The sequence below is a fragment of the Impatiens glandulifera genome, chromosome 1 (assembly GCF_907164915.1).
Source record: "Impatiens glandulifera chromosome 1, dImpGla2.1, whole genome shotgun sequence".
In the NCBI taxonomy this organism is placed as follows: domain Eukaryota; kingdom Viridiplantae; phylum Streptophyta; class Magnoliopsida; order Ericales; family Balsaminaceae; genus Impatiens; species Impatiens glandulifera.
The window spans coordinates 149,539,341-149,558,383 of NC_061862.1; the positions used below are offsets into that span (position 1 = coordinate 149,539,341).

The 19,043-nt window shown below is 30.0% G+C and overlaps 1 pseudogene; it reads left to right on the top strand.

The window, feature by feature from the left end:
* Positions 1-16,974: 16,974 nt before the first annotated feature.
* LOC124910485 lies at positions 16,975-18,313 on the top strand (annotated as a pseudogene).
* The last annotated feature ends 730 nt before the right edge of the window (positions 18,314-19,043 follow it).

Below are 19,043 nucleotides of genomic sequence, written 5' to 3' on the forward strand. Positions count from 1 at the left end.
TATAATTACTAAAAGTAGTCTTTTTATAAAAAGAAAAGTTTTAAATTATTTAATATAATCAATATATATTATTAAGATTTTTGAAATCTATTTTTTTTTAAATAATTACTAAAAGTAGATAATTAAGAAAGTAAATTGTTACAACTTTTTTTTCTTTTGAGTATTATAAATTGAAAACAAAAACTATCAAAATTATCTACGAATTCTAGCCTTCCTCTATAGCTTGCTCTTCTTGCCTCTTGCCTTTTGCCTCTTGCTACTCACTATTTGTTGTCAATGGCTGCCCCTATTGTAACCCTAATGGTTGAGAGACAAGAGACGGTCATACCACCTACAAGGGATGGACAACCTATACGCAGAAATGCACGTTTTCTCCTCCCTTCCCTAAATGTGGAGGAAACCTCACCCACAATAATGATCCCTCCTTCTTCCAACATTATCTCTCTCAATAATGTTGAGGTTTCGTTCGATGGTTGGAGAAAGTGTACAGCACGATGGGAACAATGGGTGTCCCAAATGCGCCCTCTCTACCAACCTATATGGGAGAGAGCTGGGATCGCAGAGGCCATCACCGGTTCTCTTTGCAAGATCGTCCAACAAAAGGAGGTTATCCTCGAACTCTCCGATAGATGGTGCTCCGAAACCAAATCATTCATCTTCCCATGGGGGGAAGCTACGGTCACTCTTGAAGACGTGGCCGCAATCGGAGGTTTCAGTCTTGGGGACTTTTGTGTTCTCAAACCATTAGAAACTCCCGATTTGAAGGAGATTGAAGGTTTGCTCATAGCGGAGAGAAGGGAAATAGTCCGCTCCAAAGCATCCAGAGCTTGTCAAAAGCTTTGGATGGACAAGTTCATGGACAGTGGGAGTGATATAGAGCATGAAGCTTTCCTATCACTTTGGCTGTCCAGGTTTGTTTTCACTGGACCGGCGATTGACACAGTTCGAACCAATGTGTTCCCAATTGCCGTACACCTCTCGAGAGCAACCAGAATCGCCTTGGCCCCGGCTGTCCTAGCCAGCCTTTATCGGGACCTTGATTTGCTTAAACGATGGGAGCAACATAGCATGCGCAAACCATCTAAATCGAGGTCAACGAATAAGATCACACTTTGGGCTCCCTTTCAGCTGGTCCAGGTTTGGATATGGGAGAGGTTCGAGTTCTTGAGGCCACAGGGCATTAGGACAGTGGGGATGACCGAGCCAAGAATATGCAGATGGCATATTGCGAGGACCGAGGGACTTGTAAATGAAAACATCGGTCGAGTTTTCGATGAGAGCGGGAAGAAGTTTGTATGGAGGCCATACACAAGCCGTGATTACAAAGGGTTCATGTCAGAGCTGTATGGTAAGAAGGTCGAGAGGGTGTTCAACACGTATTTAGACAGGGAAGTTCTGGAGGACTTTGTCCGTTGTATCAGGGTATCCGAGCTTGTTGGGGTGGAAGTGGATTGCATTGAGCAATATCTGCCTCATCGAGTGGGGATGCAGTTCGGGTTTGATCAAGACATTCCCGTAGGTCAAGTTGCTCGTGAAGATGGAAGTTCTGAGACTGCGTGGAGAAATTATGCTCGGCCCATAGTAGATCAGGTCATTAATGTGCCAACAAGATTGTATGAGCCTGAAATAACCACCAGGTACTACCGTTGTTGGAAGAGATCCATAAGGATTCATCTTGGGAGGCCACCTAGAAACAGAAATGAAGTTCAACCACCGGTCGTGAATCAAGAAAGAAACAGAACTGATGGAGTGATGATTCAACCGCCAACTCGTGATCTTGCTGCTGCTTCTTCTTCTTCGGCTCATCATCCCGGTTCAACAACATTGAATGTAACAAGAGACCACCCATTACCCCCGCCAACTGATCGTGCTCTTGCTGCTGCTGCTGCTTATGCTGCTGCTGTTGCTGCTGCTGCTTTATCTTCGGCTCATCACGGTTCAACATTGAATGTAACAAGAGACCACCCATTACCCCCGCCAACTGATCGTGCTCTTGCTGCTTCTGCTGCTGCTTCATCTTCGGCTCATCCCGGTTCAACATTGAATGTAACAAGAGACCCATTACCCCCGCCAACTGATCGTGCTCTTGCTGCTGCTGCTGCTTATGCTGCTGCTGTTGCTGCTGTTGCTGCTGCTGCTTCATCTTCGGCTCATCCCGGTTCAACATTGAATGTAACAAGAGACCACCCATTACCCCCTCCAACTGATCGTGCTCTTGCTGCTGCTGCTTCATCTTCGGCTCATCCCGGTTCAACATTGAATGTAACAAGAGACCCATTACCCCCGTCAACTGATCGTGCTCTTGCTGCTGCTGCTGCTTATGCTGCTGCTGTTGCTGCTGCTGCTTCATCTTCGGCTCATCCCGGTTCAACATTGAATGTAACAAGAGACCACCCATTACCCCCGCCAACTGATCGTGCTCTTGCTGCTGCTGCTGCTGCTTCATCTTCGGCTCATCCCGGTTCAACATTGAATGTAACAAGAGACCTATTACCCCCGCCAACTGATCGTGCTCTTGCTGCTGCTGCTGCTTATGCTGCTGCTGTTGCTGCTTCTTCTTATTCGGCTCATCATCCCGGTACAAGATTGATTTTAATAAGAGACCCATTACCGCCCCCTCATGGATTCTCTTCTAGAATGATATATGCATTGGACACTCAGAGCGGTGTCGTTCCCCTCCTCTTTCGCCGTCCTCATCAACCATAGCTCTTAATTTGAGTTTTTTTTGTGTGTAATTTTGTTTCTTTTTTATAAAATGTTTTAATGTAATTGGTTACATCTATTTATAAAATTTGACCCTTTTTTTTTTCAATTCTTTTCGTTAGAGAATATGTATATTTTTTTCTATAAAATAATTAATCTTTCTATTTTTGATATGTTTTTTTTTAGCAGAACATAATTATCCTATGGTCTAGTAAGATAAATGACAAGTTTGTTATAAGGAAATAAAGTATGAATTAAATATGTAAATGAATACAGTCAGCAAAATGATATCATTGACACATAATTTAAACATTGGAAGAGATACAGTCAGCAAAATGATATAGACGCTTAAATTAGCAACGATAATGATGATGTGTCTAAAGGTATTTCTTTTAAAAATTGATTTTGAACGATATTACTAAAATATATTTTCCAGCTAGTTTTTACAGCATTTTGTGAATTTTTTTGGGTTTAACGCTTTTTTTATTTTTTTTTATTTTATATTTTCAGCTCAACCATTATTTTTATTAATTGGTTATGTAATTCAACCAAACAAAAAAACTTATTTTAAATTTTAAAAAATATTTAACTAAAATATTTGTTTAAGAAATATCCCAAAAATTTTTAAATATCATTTTTTGACCTTTCAAGATTATTTAAGAATAGATTGGGGTTTCAAAATTACAAAAATAATTTTGGATTTTGAAAAAGTGGAACCAAACAGGCCTTAGCACCGCTGTCATAGGGTCTGACTCTAATTTTGGGTGGTCTAGATTAGGGCTCGGGAGCATGGGTCCGGAGGGCTCGGTCCCGAACTCGGTCTGCTCGGTCTTAGGCCTGGAAGGCTCGGTCCCATGTCTAGCTTACTAGTTTGGTACTTCGGTGCTAGGGTTAGGAGGTTCTCGGTCCTAGGGTTAGGAGGTCATCAATCCTAGGCTAAGAGAAGGCTCAATCATAGGTTAGAAAATTTGTCCTAGGCTAAAGGGAGTGTTCGGTCCTTGCTCAAGAACATTGGTCCTAATCCTCGATCCTAGCTCAAGAACATTAGTCCTTTCTCTCGATCCGGACTCAAGAACATCGGTCCTTGGTCGCGGTCCTAGCTAAGATTCTCGATCCTCATTCTCGGTCCCAACAGTTCCGAGTGTTCTTGATTTGGTCAAGAATTGCAGGTCTTGTAACTTTTGATTCAGAACATCAAGATCTGTAAGTTGCAATCAACTCATATGATGGTAGGGATCAAAATCCTTAACTCTAATCACGATCAAAATCCTTAACTCTAATTACGATCAACCGATCTCCACAAAAATCAATTTCTAAAACCGGTTTTAGGTCAAAATTTGGGATCTCTTGAATTAGGCCATTTCAAGGTCAGATTTTTGTTCCATTGACTTTGAAATGATGAATATAGTTGACCACAACCAAAATAAGAACATCATTCAAATTCTATAGCAACTTTTGAAAACAAAATTTAAATTCATTTTTTTTCAAAATTTCAATTTAATCAAACATGATCGGGATGATGTTACAGTGATCTAGAAATCATCCTAACATGTTTAGAAACATGTTTAACAACTATTTGAATAAAAAATTAGAGACTAAAGCTCAAAAACATGAATTTTAAAAAACCCAGAATTTCAATTTAAATTTTCGTTTTTTAAGTTTAAGGTTGATTTGATCAAAACTCTTTCAACAGAAAGTTCATGTAACATCTAGAGATTGATTTTAAACAAAGAAATCATACAATTGAACCTTAGAACAGATCAAACCAATCAAACTTACAAAAATCTAATTTTCAATCAAAATTGAAATTCAATGGATCTGAAAGCATACCAACAGTTGGAGAACATTCCAAAGAGTTGTTGAAAACTTTCCCAAAGCCTAGATCTAAGTTGTGATCACCGAAAGTTTTTTAAAAAAATGTTCTTGACCGGAATTTGATTTCATCGACTTTGTATGTAATATGTGATAATTGTTTGATGGATTGATAGAGAATGACCTAGATACTATTTATATTAGGTTTGAGGAGGAGGAATTCGACTTTAATTTGATGATCGAAGTTTGTATCCCTCTATCTCATTCGTGGCAGCGTAGTTCTAAGGGAAGATAAGGTAAATAAGTGTAAGGTTAATGATGCTGATGATAAGGCGAGCACGAGGGAAGAAAAAAGAGAGGATAAAGTCAACTAACAAAGGAGATAATCCTTCTAGAAGATCACCGGAGTTCGTCGCAGCTGCCACTCACGAAGAAGATGATCAAAACGACGTAGTTTTGATCAATCCAAAACGCGATGTTTGCGTTCTGTTCGTGTCTGGGCTAACGGGCGTCAACGTACCATTAGTTGATTCCATGCGGCTCGGGTGCGCGTTGGCTTTGTTACATCCGGCTACGTGGATGATTCTTGGGCGCTAGATTTTCTGATCTGATGGTCCAGAATCCTGTTGCATCAATTAAACATAATTGCTACTACACATGATTATCTGTTTTAATTTTATAAAAAAGTTATTTGAAATTGAATTTTAACTACTTTCTTGCATTTTTTTTTTCAGCAAAAATTCCACAAGAAATATTTTTGAGAACATAATAAAAATTATGTTCAATAATTTATTTTGGCGTATTTATTTAATTGTTTTAAACCATAAATTACACTTAATTTATGTTTAAAATTATAATTAAATAATTTCAGCCCTTTCTTAGGTTTAATTTGGGTAAAATACATATAATATTTTAACCATAAATTATTTTTGAATTTTTATTTAATTTTTTTCAATAGTATTTAATTATCACAATAATTAGTCCTAATTTATCCTTTAATCTCTTTTTGGTTATTTTGAATTTAAAAATTCAAAATATTATTATAATTTAATAATATTATTTATAAGAAGATAGGATTGGTAAAATTTTCATGCTTACAACTATATTAAATGAAAAACATCAATTTCTCATTAAAATAATTTATTCAACTCACATCCCAATTAGTTTCACTTTGTAACAGTTTCACAAGCCTAATTCAATTAATTAATGTGAATGCCAAATTCCTAAAATTTAAATGTTTAAACACCATCAATACAATTTAGAAACACATGGATACCAAAATTATTATTATTATTATTTATTTTTAAAAAATGACTTACTTAATTTCATTAAAAAAAACTCCAAAGGAAAAAAATTTACATGAGTTTAGTATTAAGGCAAAAAATATTTTTACCTTAACAAACGAAATTGACAAAAATAGAAATATCACACACGGAATAAAATAACATGAGTACAATAATCAAAATAACAAACTAACAAAAAATCGAACAACCAAACAACCATGAGTTTTCATCTCACCTTGAAATCGCAAAGATATGTTACTTCATTATAATCGATGCTCCAATTTTGACACAAACTCTAATTTTGCTAATTCTTGGGTATTCGTCTCCAAGTACGGATAAAGGAATTGCAATAAAATAATGCCTCTCCAAACTTTATCAACATCACATCTCACCCTAGAAAACGTCCTTGAGTTTCGTTCTGCCCAAACATGGTAAACAATATACGCAAAACAACATTTGAACACATTTGTATATAATTCATCACCCTTCGCTTTTATAATAGAAACTTCCTTCATATCAATCCACTTCTTAGGGAAGTTGGAGAGAGCTATGGACTTAGAAAATCTACCTGTGATCCAAGGAAAATGGGCAACACCCAAGTAAATGACTCAAAGTTTCCTCATTGTCATCACATAAAAGATATTTTGAATCTGGGATGTTCATGAAACGTTTAAGCCTATTACGAGTAAGAAGTATTTCTCGAAAGTCCAGCCACAAAATGAATTGGTGCCTCAAAATGATCTTGGGAGACCAAACATCATGAGATCATCGAACAATGTCTCCTTTGTTCCGAATAGTATCCCAAGCCAAACTTGCAATGAACTTTCCACCATGTTCAACCAACCAACAATGAGAATCCCTACTATTAATAAATTGTGAAGCTTGAATAGATTCAAGGATTTTCATACCTTTTGGAATTCGCTGGGTATTCCATTCCCTGTCTTTGATTTCACGTACCGTAGTAACTTGCCAATCTCTCCTTATCCGAGTTCTTGCAAGCTCTCCTCCTTAAGCGCAATTGGTTCATGCTCAAACCAAGGATCATGTCAGAATAAAGTTCTACGACCATCTCTCATTTGTATTTTGAACATCATCCTAGCACTTTCTTTGAGCTTTAGAATTTTCTTGAGTGACTAGGCCATATCAATTTTAATCTTACATGATACCAAAATTTTGTATTGTATTTAGATAAGATTTTTTTGGAAACTAGACTTAGTAATTAGACACAAATTTAGAACTTATTGGTTGTTTCTCATTTGGATCTCAATACAAAAATAAAAATTATTAAGTGCTTTCAAATGAGACCTATAATATTACAACCGACAAAAATTATACTGGCACAATAATGAGAATATTTCCTTAGGTGGCAAAAATAGATGAATATCCCTAACGTCCCGAGGTTCTAGGATTGAGCCCATAGGGATGAAAATGAGACGGTTCGGGACGGGGAATGCATTTACCATCCCTGTCCTATTTTTATTTCAGATAAATCCCCTTGCGGCACCGTTTATAAAATATTTTTAAAAAATAAAACAAAATTATATAAACGAATTTTTTAATATAATATATATTGAAAATTTATATTATTATAAAGAAATAGACTTATAACTCTTATAAATTATAATTAATAAATAAATATATTGATGATTTTATATATTTAATTGTGTTTCTAGTGTTCGGGAAAGAATTAAGGTGAGATCGGGTCAGGTCGAGAAGGGGGCACAAATATCATCTATGTCTCATTCCCGTTCGATTTCAGGGAAAAACTGCCCCAAACGTGGTAACTCGGTTCGGTTACCGCGGGACAATTTCAAAATTGTCATTCTTACCGTTAGATGACACATTTGACACGACTGGATAAATTGGTTAAGTGTGTTTGTTAGTTATATGTTTAACCTACGGGAATTACTCGCACTTTAAAAGAGAAACGAAAACTTAAAATTTTAAAAAAATAATGAGAATATTCAAACAAAAAATAGGAATAGACTATCACCAACTTCAGTCCTAATATCTCTAATATCTCCTCTAGTTGACAATTAAGTTGAAACAACCAAATTGATGTTATACATAAGAAAATTTATACAAAATATTGGATGAATTAAAATTACAAAAAATATTGGATGAATTAAAATTACACATTCAACTATTCCCTTAAAAGAGTTTTATAAAACATGACAAAAAAAAAATGCTAAAGTAGAAAATCCTTATATTTGTTGATACCAAAATTTGGATCAATTTTAATCTGACATGATACCAAAATTTTGTATTATATTCGCATGGAATTTTGTTTTGAAACTAAACTTAGTAAATAGACACAAATTTAGAACTTATTTGTTGTTTCTCATTTAAATCTCGATACAAAAATAAAAATTATTAATTGCTTTCAAATGAGACCAATAATATCACAACCAACCAAAATTATAATGGCACAATAATGAGAATATTCCTTCAGGCGGCAAAAATAGATGAATATCCCCAACGTCCCGAGATTCTAGGATCGAGTCCGTCAGATAGGGATGACAATGGGACGGTTCGGAGCGGGGAATGCATTTACCATTCTTTCTCCGTTTTTATTTCGGAAAATCCCTACGATGCACCATTTATAAAATATTTTTTTAAAAAATAAAAAAAATTATATATTTTTTTTAATATAATATATATTGAAATTTTATATTATTATAAAGAAATAAACATACAACTCTTATAAATTATAATGAATAAATAAATATATTGGTGATGTTATATATTTAATTGTGTTTCTAGTGTTCGGGGAAGAATTAGGGTGAGATCGGGGCGGGTTGGGAAAGGGGACACAAATACCATCTCTGCCCCATTCCCATTCGATTTTGGTGGGAAAACTGCCCCAAACGGGGCAATTTAGTTTAGTTACCGCAGGACAATTTCAAATTGTCATCCTTATAGTCAGATGACACGTTTAACACGGCTAGTTAAATTGGTTGAGTGTATTTGTAAGCTATATGTTTAACCTACGAGAATTACTCACACCCTTAAAGAGAAACGAAACCTAATATTTTAAAAAAATAATGAGAATATTCAAACAAAAAAATAGGAATAGACTATCACCAACTTCAGTCCTAATATCTCCTTAGCTGACAATTAAGCTCAATCAACTAAATTGATGTTATACATAAGAAAATTTAGACAAAATATTGGATAGATTAAACACATTCAACTAGATGAGTTGTATTAATTTCCTTAAAAGAGTTTTATAAAATATGACCAAAATAATGCTAATGTAGAAAATCCTTATTTTACATAATCTATTGTCTAATGGAGAAGAAAGAAATAAGGATAATGTTTAGAACAAGCATTTGCGGGTAAAGAAAGAAAATAAGGAGAAACAAATGGGGTAAAGAAATTAAGGGTCGGAGAAATAATTAAAAGGCATTGTCTATTACCAATCAAGTAAAAACTGTGTTTATAGTCCGACTTTTATAACCTTGAGAAGAAAACAAACGTGGTTAAAGATATTTGATAATAATCTCGATTTTTTTTACCGTGGTTAAAGGAATTTTAAAACCACAGTTTTTTAGTCATGATACAATAACCATGGTTTATTTTTACCTTAGTTAAAGACCTACGTTTTTACTATAACATATTCATTATTGTCATAGTTGGTAACTTTATTTTATGCTAAGAATATATTATCACTGTAGAGAAACATATAAAAGGTGTTGGGACCTTGTATATTGAGGTTTACTAGATAAAGGGAGACCAACAAAATTAGCCTATGGAGTAATTTCAGTCTAGATTTTTATTTATCATTTGATATGTATCATCCTTGTTGCTTAATTGTGTAAAGAGCTGACCATAAAACTGAAGTTGTGTAGGTAATTAGACCCATAAAAAATGTGTACACAAGTGAATACATATTTTCTCCAACTATCATCAACCTTGACTACTATGGTTATTGTTATTGTTTCAGATTCTCGATACAAAGGATGGGATGACTTTGCTTTTGGTCTATAGTTTCAGAGGAAATGAAAATGACATCTTAATTCGTGGTGAATGTTCATTGAGGAATGTGAGAAGACGGTCCTTACTTGAACCCCTCCCCACCATTCTTTCCTCAAACGGGTTGTCGAATCAATCAATTAGAATCAATTAGAACCGATCGTTCAAAAATCATTCAAACCGACTTCAATAATTTAGTTGGAATTTTAATTCACAAACTGACTAATTATGGTTAAAATAAGAAAAATATATATACTTTAGTACAACTAAGAGTTATACATATTTCTTAATAATTAAGTTATAATCGATTTTTATTAATTTTTTATTATTAATATTATGGTTATGCATTATATAGTAATGATTTTTTATTAAAGAATAAAATTGATAAAACTAATCCAACAGATAAATAACTAAAACTTACCGGTTGAAACGTGTGAATGATCTATTTGTCCATTTTAATATACAAAACTAACCAACTGAAAAATCAAAAATAATTGTTCAAAAATAATTCAAACTAACAGTTAAAAATTTAGTTGTGAATTTTAGTTTACATACCTAATTAATTATGGTTAACATAAAAGGAAAAAAATATGGTAATTGAGAGTAACTCATTAATCGTACAACACGCCCAATTAAAAAGTAATTGAGAGTATTTTGTCACATAAAAAAAGAAATGACTGCGTGTAAAAGTTCACGTGGAGGCTTAAACTTATAAGAGGTCATTTCTTCGCTGGAGGCACGCTATTGATTGAGATTAACAAAAGCACAAGTAGACTACAAAGAGAAACATTAAGTCATATTTTTGTAGTGATTTTAAATTACTCTCATTATTTTTTATTATACATAAATCATTTTTTTTTATAAGAGGTCATTTCTTCGCTGGAGGCACGCTATTGATTGAGATTAACAAAAGCACAAAGAGACTACAAAGAGAAACATTAAGTCATATTTTTGCAGTGATTTTAAATTACTCTCATTATTTTTTATTATACATAAATCATTTTTTTAAATATATATATATATATATATATATATATATAGATTAACAAAAGCACAAGTAGACTACAAAGAGAAACATTAAGTCATATTTTTGTAGTGATTTTAAATTACTCTCATTATTTTTTATTATACATAAATCATTTTTTTTTATAAGAGGTCATTTCTTCGCTGGAGGCACGCTATTGATTGAGATTAACAAAAGCACAAAGAGACTACAAAGAGAAACATTAAGTCATATTTTTATTTTTGCAGTGATTTTAAATTACTCTCATTATTTTTTATTATACATAAATCATTTTTTTAAATATATATATATATATATATATATATAAAATGTGTTTCAATTGTCAAGTTAGTTATCATAGATAATCGATAAACATAATTAGTTGTGATTTACTAAAAATGGTCTACTAATTAAATGTGGACATTTATATTATGATATATTTAATAAGTGTTCATGTTACTTTCATACCCAATAATTTAATTGATCAAGAAAATATTTTATATATGAGATGTAAAGTTTTCAGTAAAAATAATATTATCTAAATAGACGAGAATATAAAGACTTATCACACTTTGCTTGTGCAAATTTGGAGATAACTATATATGGCAAGTAGGAGTAAAATTGAGAAAGTTAACTTTTAAATCTTTAGAACCATGAAACTAATAATTCTAAATTTTTGAAGAATTAAGCGTTAACCTATATAACAATTATTTGTGAAGAAATATGGAAAAAATATTACATGTCTACTTAAATAATTATTAATAAGAAATCGTGCAATAATCAAACTCAAATAATAATATTTCAAGTACATAGAACTTATTCTACCATACATGAAAAGAAATGAAATAATTCATAAACCTTACACTCAACTTCTAAGTACATAATACATAAAAAAAAAAGTACATGAATTTTTCTTCTTTTTCTTTACAAATCACATAATCATTGCAAATATACACATTAATAATTAGGATATGTATTCAAACTACCTTCCTTCCTTGGCTTTCTATGTGTACTTATTCATTTCTCTTTATTGTTTTTTTTCTTTTAAAAGAAAACAAGATTATATTTTAATTAAAATGTAAAAGGTTATTCTTTATAATTGTTCGGTCAAATTATTTTGACTAAGGGTTGAAATAATTTAACCACTGAAATTTTGATGATGAAATGACTTATGAGTTTTGATGCAGGTGTATTGAAACAATATTTCATAAGACTTGGCTCTAATGAGGGTCATTAGACCGATTTTGGCATTCAATGCATAGAATTAGACGTACAGTCTAACTCATCGGAGTTAGACGTGTAGTCTAATGAATGCATAGAATTAGACGTACAGTCTAACTCATCGGAGTTAGACGTGTAGTCTAATAAACGTGTAATTAGACGGATGGTCTAATAGATACACGAAATTAGACGTAAGTCTAATGCATAGAATTAGACGTACAGTCTAACTCATCGGAGTTAGACGTGTAGTCTAATGAATGTAAAGAATTAGACGTAAGTCTAATGAATACACGGAATTAGACGTAAGTCTAATATATTCGAAATTAGACGTACAGTCTAACTCACCGGAGTTAGACGTATAGTCTAATAGACTTGTAATTAGACGGATGGTCTAATAGATATTCGGAATTAGACATACAGTCTAACTCACCGGAGTTAGACGTGTAGTCTAATATATTTACAATTAGACGGATAGTCTAATTTGTTCGGAATTAGACGTGTAGTCTAATTAGTGAAAGTTATACGTGCGTCTAACTCATTCAGACAAGTCTGAGGTAGAACCGGAATTAGACGTGTAGTCTAACTCAGTGGAGTTAGACGTACCGTCTAATGGTTATTGAATAATTAGACGTGTTGTCTAATTAGTGAAAGTTAGACGTGCGTCTAACTCCTTCAGACAAGTCTGAGGTAGAACCGGAATTAGACGTGTAGTCTAACTCAGTGGAGTACCGTCTAATAGTTATTGGATAATTAGACGTGTAGTCTAATTAGTGAAAGTTAGACGTGCGTTTAACTCCTTCAGACAAGTCTGAGGTAGAACCGGAATTAGACGTGTAGTCTAACTCAGTGGAGTACCGTCTAATAGTTATTGGATAATTAGACGTAAGTCTAATTCTATTAGACCAGGCGGTCTAATAGACATTATTATTTAAAGGAGGTGTGTGATTTCATTAGACTGATTTTACCATCCGTCTAACTGAAATACGTCTAATGCTTAATTTAAGTAGTATGCTTGAATCTAGCATTTCATCTACCCACGTGCTATAGCTTTACCCTACTTCTGCTCCACTTTCTAGTGAAGATTAGTACAACAGCTATATGCAACCAACAAAGGAATGCCACGCAAGGGAATTTTCCTCACATTACTTGTTTTGCAGGTACATCCTTGATAGAATATTCGGCGCACTATCGGTGATGTACGGACACGATTCTTGTGCTCAGAACCTACTGTGTACAATGGAGGCTTTCCAATGGAAGAGTGCCACATATCATTCTAAAAGATTCGACCGTTAGCTCCTGCTCAGTATTTAACAAATCTAAAGGACAACGGACAATCTGCCTCACGAATTTGCCTTAGAGAACGAACAAGCAATCTGATTTTACAGAGAGAGAAATTACTCAATCATCTTGCTTATTGAATTCATACTGTGAAGCTGCTTTCTGATTGTACTTTGTGTGAATCAAGAGAGAGCTAGAATCAAAACACCTTTAGCTGAGTGATATTCTTCATCTTGTAATTGTACAGAAAGTGTTCTGTTCAATAGTGAGCTAAGTGTGTGTAAACTGTATTTGATTCGAATCATATTATAGTGAATCCTTCCGGTGGTTGGAAGAAGGGGTGACGTAGGAGAGTTTCCCCGAACATCCATAAACAAACTGCTGTGTTCTTTCATTTCTGTCATCTTTCATATTTCATCTTGTGCTTCAAACCCATGTAAACAATTCCGTCTTGAATCCGTTTCAAGTGTGTACAAGTGTTTGCGTAGAATAGAAAGTGAATTAAATCCCTAAAATGATTTATTTCAAACCGTTTTTCATAAGCCTTCATCCTTAGCTAGACCACCGTCTCTATCGATAAAGCCGATCCTATCAATAATAAAAATAATTTTTTTTATTATTTTGATTTAACATAGTTTTAGTTCAACATCAACTTAATATGTTAGTTAGAAATCGAATTTGTCAAGACAATTTGTTTATTAGAAATCATTTATGTCAATTGGGCGAGTATCAACTTAATATGTTAGTTAGAAATCGAATTTGTCAAGACAATTTGTTTCCTAGAAGTCATTTATGTCAATTGGGCGAGTTAAATTAGTTTATTTTATTTATATTAAAGTTAAATTAGTTTATTTTATTTATATTAATGTTAAATTAGTTTATTTTATTTATATTAAATTAGTTTATTTTATTTATATTAATATTAAATAAGTTTATTTTATTTATATAAATATTAAATTAGTTTATTTTATTTGTATTAATGTTAAATTAGTTTATTTTATTTATATTAATGTTAAATTAGTTTATTTTATTCATATTAATAATAAATTAGTTTATTTTATTTATATTAATATTAAATTAGTTTATTTTATTTATATTAATATTAAATTAGTTTATTTTATTTATATTAATATTAATATTAATTTAGTTTATTTTATTTATATTAATATTAATATTAAATTAGTTTATTTTATTTATATTAATATGAAATTAGTTTATTTTATTTATATAAATATTAAATAATTTATTTTATTTATATTAATATTAATATTAAATCAGTTTATTTTATTTATATTAATATGAAATTAGTTTATTTTATTTATATTAATATGAAATTAGTTTATTTTATTTATATTAATATTAAATTAGTTTATTTTATTTATATTAATTTTTTAATAAACTAATTTACATATTTTATTATATTAATATTAAATTAATTTAAATTTAAATTTAATATTATATTATTATTAGTATTATATTAATATTAAATAAAATAAAATAATTTAATATTAATTTAAAATTAAATAAACTAATTTTATTTTTATTAATGTTAAATTAAGTTTTAATAAACTAATTTACATATTTTTTAATAAACTAATTTAATTTAATTTTATTAATATTAAATAAAATAAAATAATTTAATAATAATTTTGTGATAAAATAAAATAATTTTATTTATATTAATAATTTTTTTAATAAACTAATTTAAATATTTTTGTGTCAATATAAATAAAATAAGCTAATTTATTTATAATTAAAAAATTAATTTTATATTTATTTATAAAATAAATAAGTTTATATTTATTTATAATTTTTTATTTATATAATAAATATTTTTTTATAACTTATTTTTTTTAATATTTTTTTTTGTTATTTATTTAAATATAAAATAAATAATTTAATTATTAAGTGTTAGTAATCGTCCACGGGATTAAAAATATATGAATATATAAGAATCTTTATTTTATTTATATTAATATTAAATTAGTTTATTTTATTTATATTAATTTTTTAATAAACTAATTAACATATTTTATAATATTAATATTAAATTAATTTTAATTTAATATTATATAAATATTAAATTAATATTAAATTAAATAAACTAATTTAATATTAATTTAAAATTAAATAGACTAATTTTATTTATATTAATATTAAATTAATTTTTTAATAAACTAATTTAATTTTATTATATTAATAGTAAATTAATATTAAATTAAATAAACCAATTTAATATTAAATTTTAATAAAATAAAATAATTTTATTTATATTAATATTAAATTAATTTTTTAATAAACTAATTTACATATTTTTGTGTCAATATAAATAAAATAAACTAATTTATTTATTAAAAAAATAGTTTATTTTGTTAAAAAATTAATATTTAATTATTTAATTATATTTCATTTATAATAGTATTAAATTAGTTTATTTTATGTAAATTTTAAATTAATTTATTTTATTTATATTAATATTAAATTAGTTAATTTTATTTATATTAATATTAAATTAGTTTATTTATTTATATTAATATTAAATTAGTTTATTTTATTTATATTAATATTAAATTAGTTTATTTTATTTAAATTAATATTAAATTAGTTTATTTTATGTATATTAATTTTTAATAAACTAATTTACATATTTTTTTATATTTATATTAAATGAATTTAAATTTAATATTATCTTAATATTAAATTAAATAAAATAATTTTATTTATATTAATATTATATTAATTTTTTAATAAACTAATTTATATATTTTTTATAAACTAATTTAATTTTATTATATTAATATTAAATTAAATAAACTAATTTAATATTATTATTTTAATAAAATAAACTAATTTTATTTATATTATTAATATTAAATTTATTTTTTAATAACCAATTTACATATTTTTGTGTCAATATAAATAAAATAAACTAATTTATATATAAAAAGTCTTGGTTAAATAATATTATTTTTATTAAAAACTTTGCATCTCATGTATAAAATATTTTCTTGGTTAACTAAATTATTAGATATAAAATTAACCTGAACACTTATTGAATATATTATAATATAAACGTCCACATTTAATTACTAAATTTCTTTTAGTAAATCAAAAATAATTATGTTTATCGATCATATATGACTGTTAACTTCACAATAGAAATATATATATATATATATATTAAAAAATGATTTATGTATAATAATAAATAACCAGAGTAATTTAAATCATTGTAAAAATATGAAAGGGATTTTATTTTATTTTATACCCACCCTATTTATATTTTCTAGGTGTGTGTCCTTCAACTAATAGCGAGCCTCCGGGAAATTTGATGAAATAGTCCTCGTAAGTAGTCTAATTTCAAAAAAGGCCCACTATTGATAAAGTTGGCAAAAAGGGCCTTTTTGCCCTGTGAAAAGTCTGTAATACCCTTCGCGCGCCTGTTTTACTACTCAACTACGAGAAATGTATTTCTCGCATTTGGTATTTCTCGCATTTGGTGCTCAATTACGAGAAATGTATTTCTCGCATTTGGTATTTCTCGCATTTGGTGCTTAAGTACGAGAAATGTATTTCTCGCATTTGGTATTTCTCGCATTTGGTAAATATTCTCCGACCATTAACCCTAAATTTAGGGTTCTCATATAAATACTCTAAAACTCTAATTTCACACTGTCCTTGTATTCTGAAGCTGCCAAAATGTCGAAGCGAGGTTAGTGTTTTCATCTTATATACAATTCTTTGTTAACTACATGTTTAATACCTGATAGTAATTCAATGTTGAAAAACAACGTGTTTCAGGTCTTCCTGTGGCGGCTACGGTCAACTGTGTCGACAATACCGGCGCGAAGAATCTCTACATCATATAAGTGAAGGGGATCAAGGGTCGTGTGAAGGGGATCAAGGGTCGTTTTAATCGATTGTCGTCTGCTTGTGTGGGAGATATGGTTATGGCGATGGTGAAGAAAGGGAAACCTGATTTGAGAAAGAAGGTCATGCCTGCTGTCATTGTTAGACAACGCAAGCCCTGGCGCTAAAAGGATGGAGTGTTCATGTATTTTGAAGGTGTATTTTAAAGGTGATTTAGTAGATTCTGATTTTGTTTTGTGTTATAACTTGTTACTTGTTTAACCAATTCTTTGTTATTTTTTACTAGAACAGTTAGACTGAAGAACCCACTCTTTTCACGATCTGATTGATACAATCCCTTATTTGATTACAACTAGGGAAAATCAAACAATTTGAAAAGCATGCACATTTCTACAAGTAAACAACTTAACCAAACAAAGCTCATCATAATCAGATATTTGTTTTGACAATCAAAGTGTCATTTAGTTAGTGTACAATTTGACTTTTTGATTGATTGTCATGTCTCACTTCATCATCACAATGTCTTTAACCCCCTTCTTCACTGCAATTCACTTTTGTATGAGAAACTCTCAATGTTGAGTATTTAGAAATAGTTTTTCTTTAGTATTGGTTTTCAAGGGTATTTGGGTATTGTATATACCCACTAAGATATTAAAGAAAGAGTATTAGGGATAATGAATAGAATTTATGGTATGATGAATGATGTATTTAGAAACACTATACTCACTTATTTGCGTTCAAAGTCTTACCTACTTCTTGGTCTTCTCCATTTTGAACAATCATAACACAATTTTTTATATATATGAAATTTGTTGATTGTAATATGTAAATATCTTGGTTGATAAATATGTTGTTACTATGCATATAATGCTGGTGTGATAGTGAATCCTAAGGGAGAAATGAAAGGTAAAAAATGTCTCAAAATGTGTTAAATTACTATATCATCTTTAGGCCTCATTCATTCACTCAACATTATTTGTTTGATGGTAAAAAAACCAGGTTCTGCCATTACTGATCCAATTGGGAAGGAATGTGCTGATTTATGGCCCAGAATTGCAAGTGCTGCCAATGCTATTGTCTGATAAAACCGGGGGACTCTTTTGCTTTTAAAAAACTTTTCAATTTTGTTTTTTGATTCACAACTGAGATTAGAATCATATACCCTTTCAATTCTTGTGATACACATAACATATTTATGAATGTTGATGTATGTGAGTGCTTTCAATTTTGGGTCATACCAAACATGCTATTCAAATATGTAAAACATCTAGTCAAGAAAATGTGAAATAAATAAAGCAGATGGTTAAAAGGTTTATATCTAATACCAACATATATAATGTCAACAATTCTTACAGGACAAATCAAAAGTCGCAAGGAATTTTTGTGTTCTTATCAAGGCCCATAGTTAGCCTCTTAATTTCTCCATAGTTAGCATCTTATTGACATGATTCCATTAAGATTATAGTTGTTGAAGCATGAGTCTGTCGGATTGACATGAAATGAAGAAAATTCTGTATCTTTTATAAAGGATATTTTAGCTATCACTTTAAGAGATTGTGCATATTTTATGATGAAAAATGTTTATAAATTTGTACTCGTAAAATGAAACCTGACAACGATTTGTCAATTATCATCTGATTTCGGTTTTCATATTCATAAAAGTATTTCAAAACAAGTATTTTTCAGCCTGCGGTCTTAATAACATAATGGGTTTAACAAAAAAATAATAAACATTTGGATAGAAACTGACTGTAAAACTCCACAAATAAACTGTAATTTTTACTCAACAATCTGACTATAAAAACTCCATAAATAAACTATAATTGACATAGTGTTTGCTTAAAGATGATGCAAAAGAGAGACATAAAGATAGTAATAGTTTACAAACTTAAACAGAT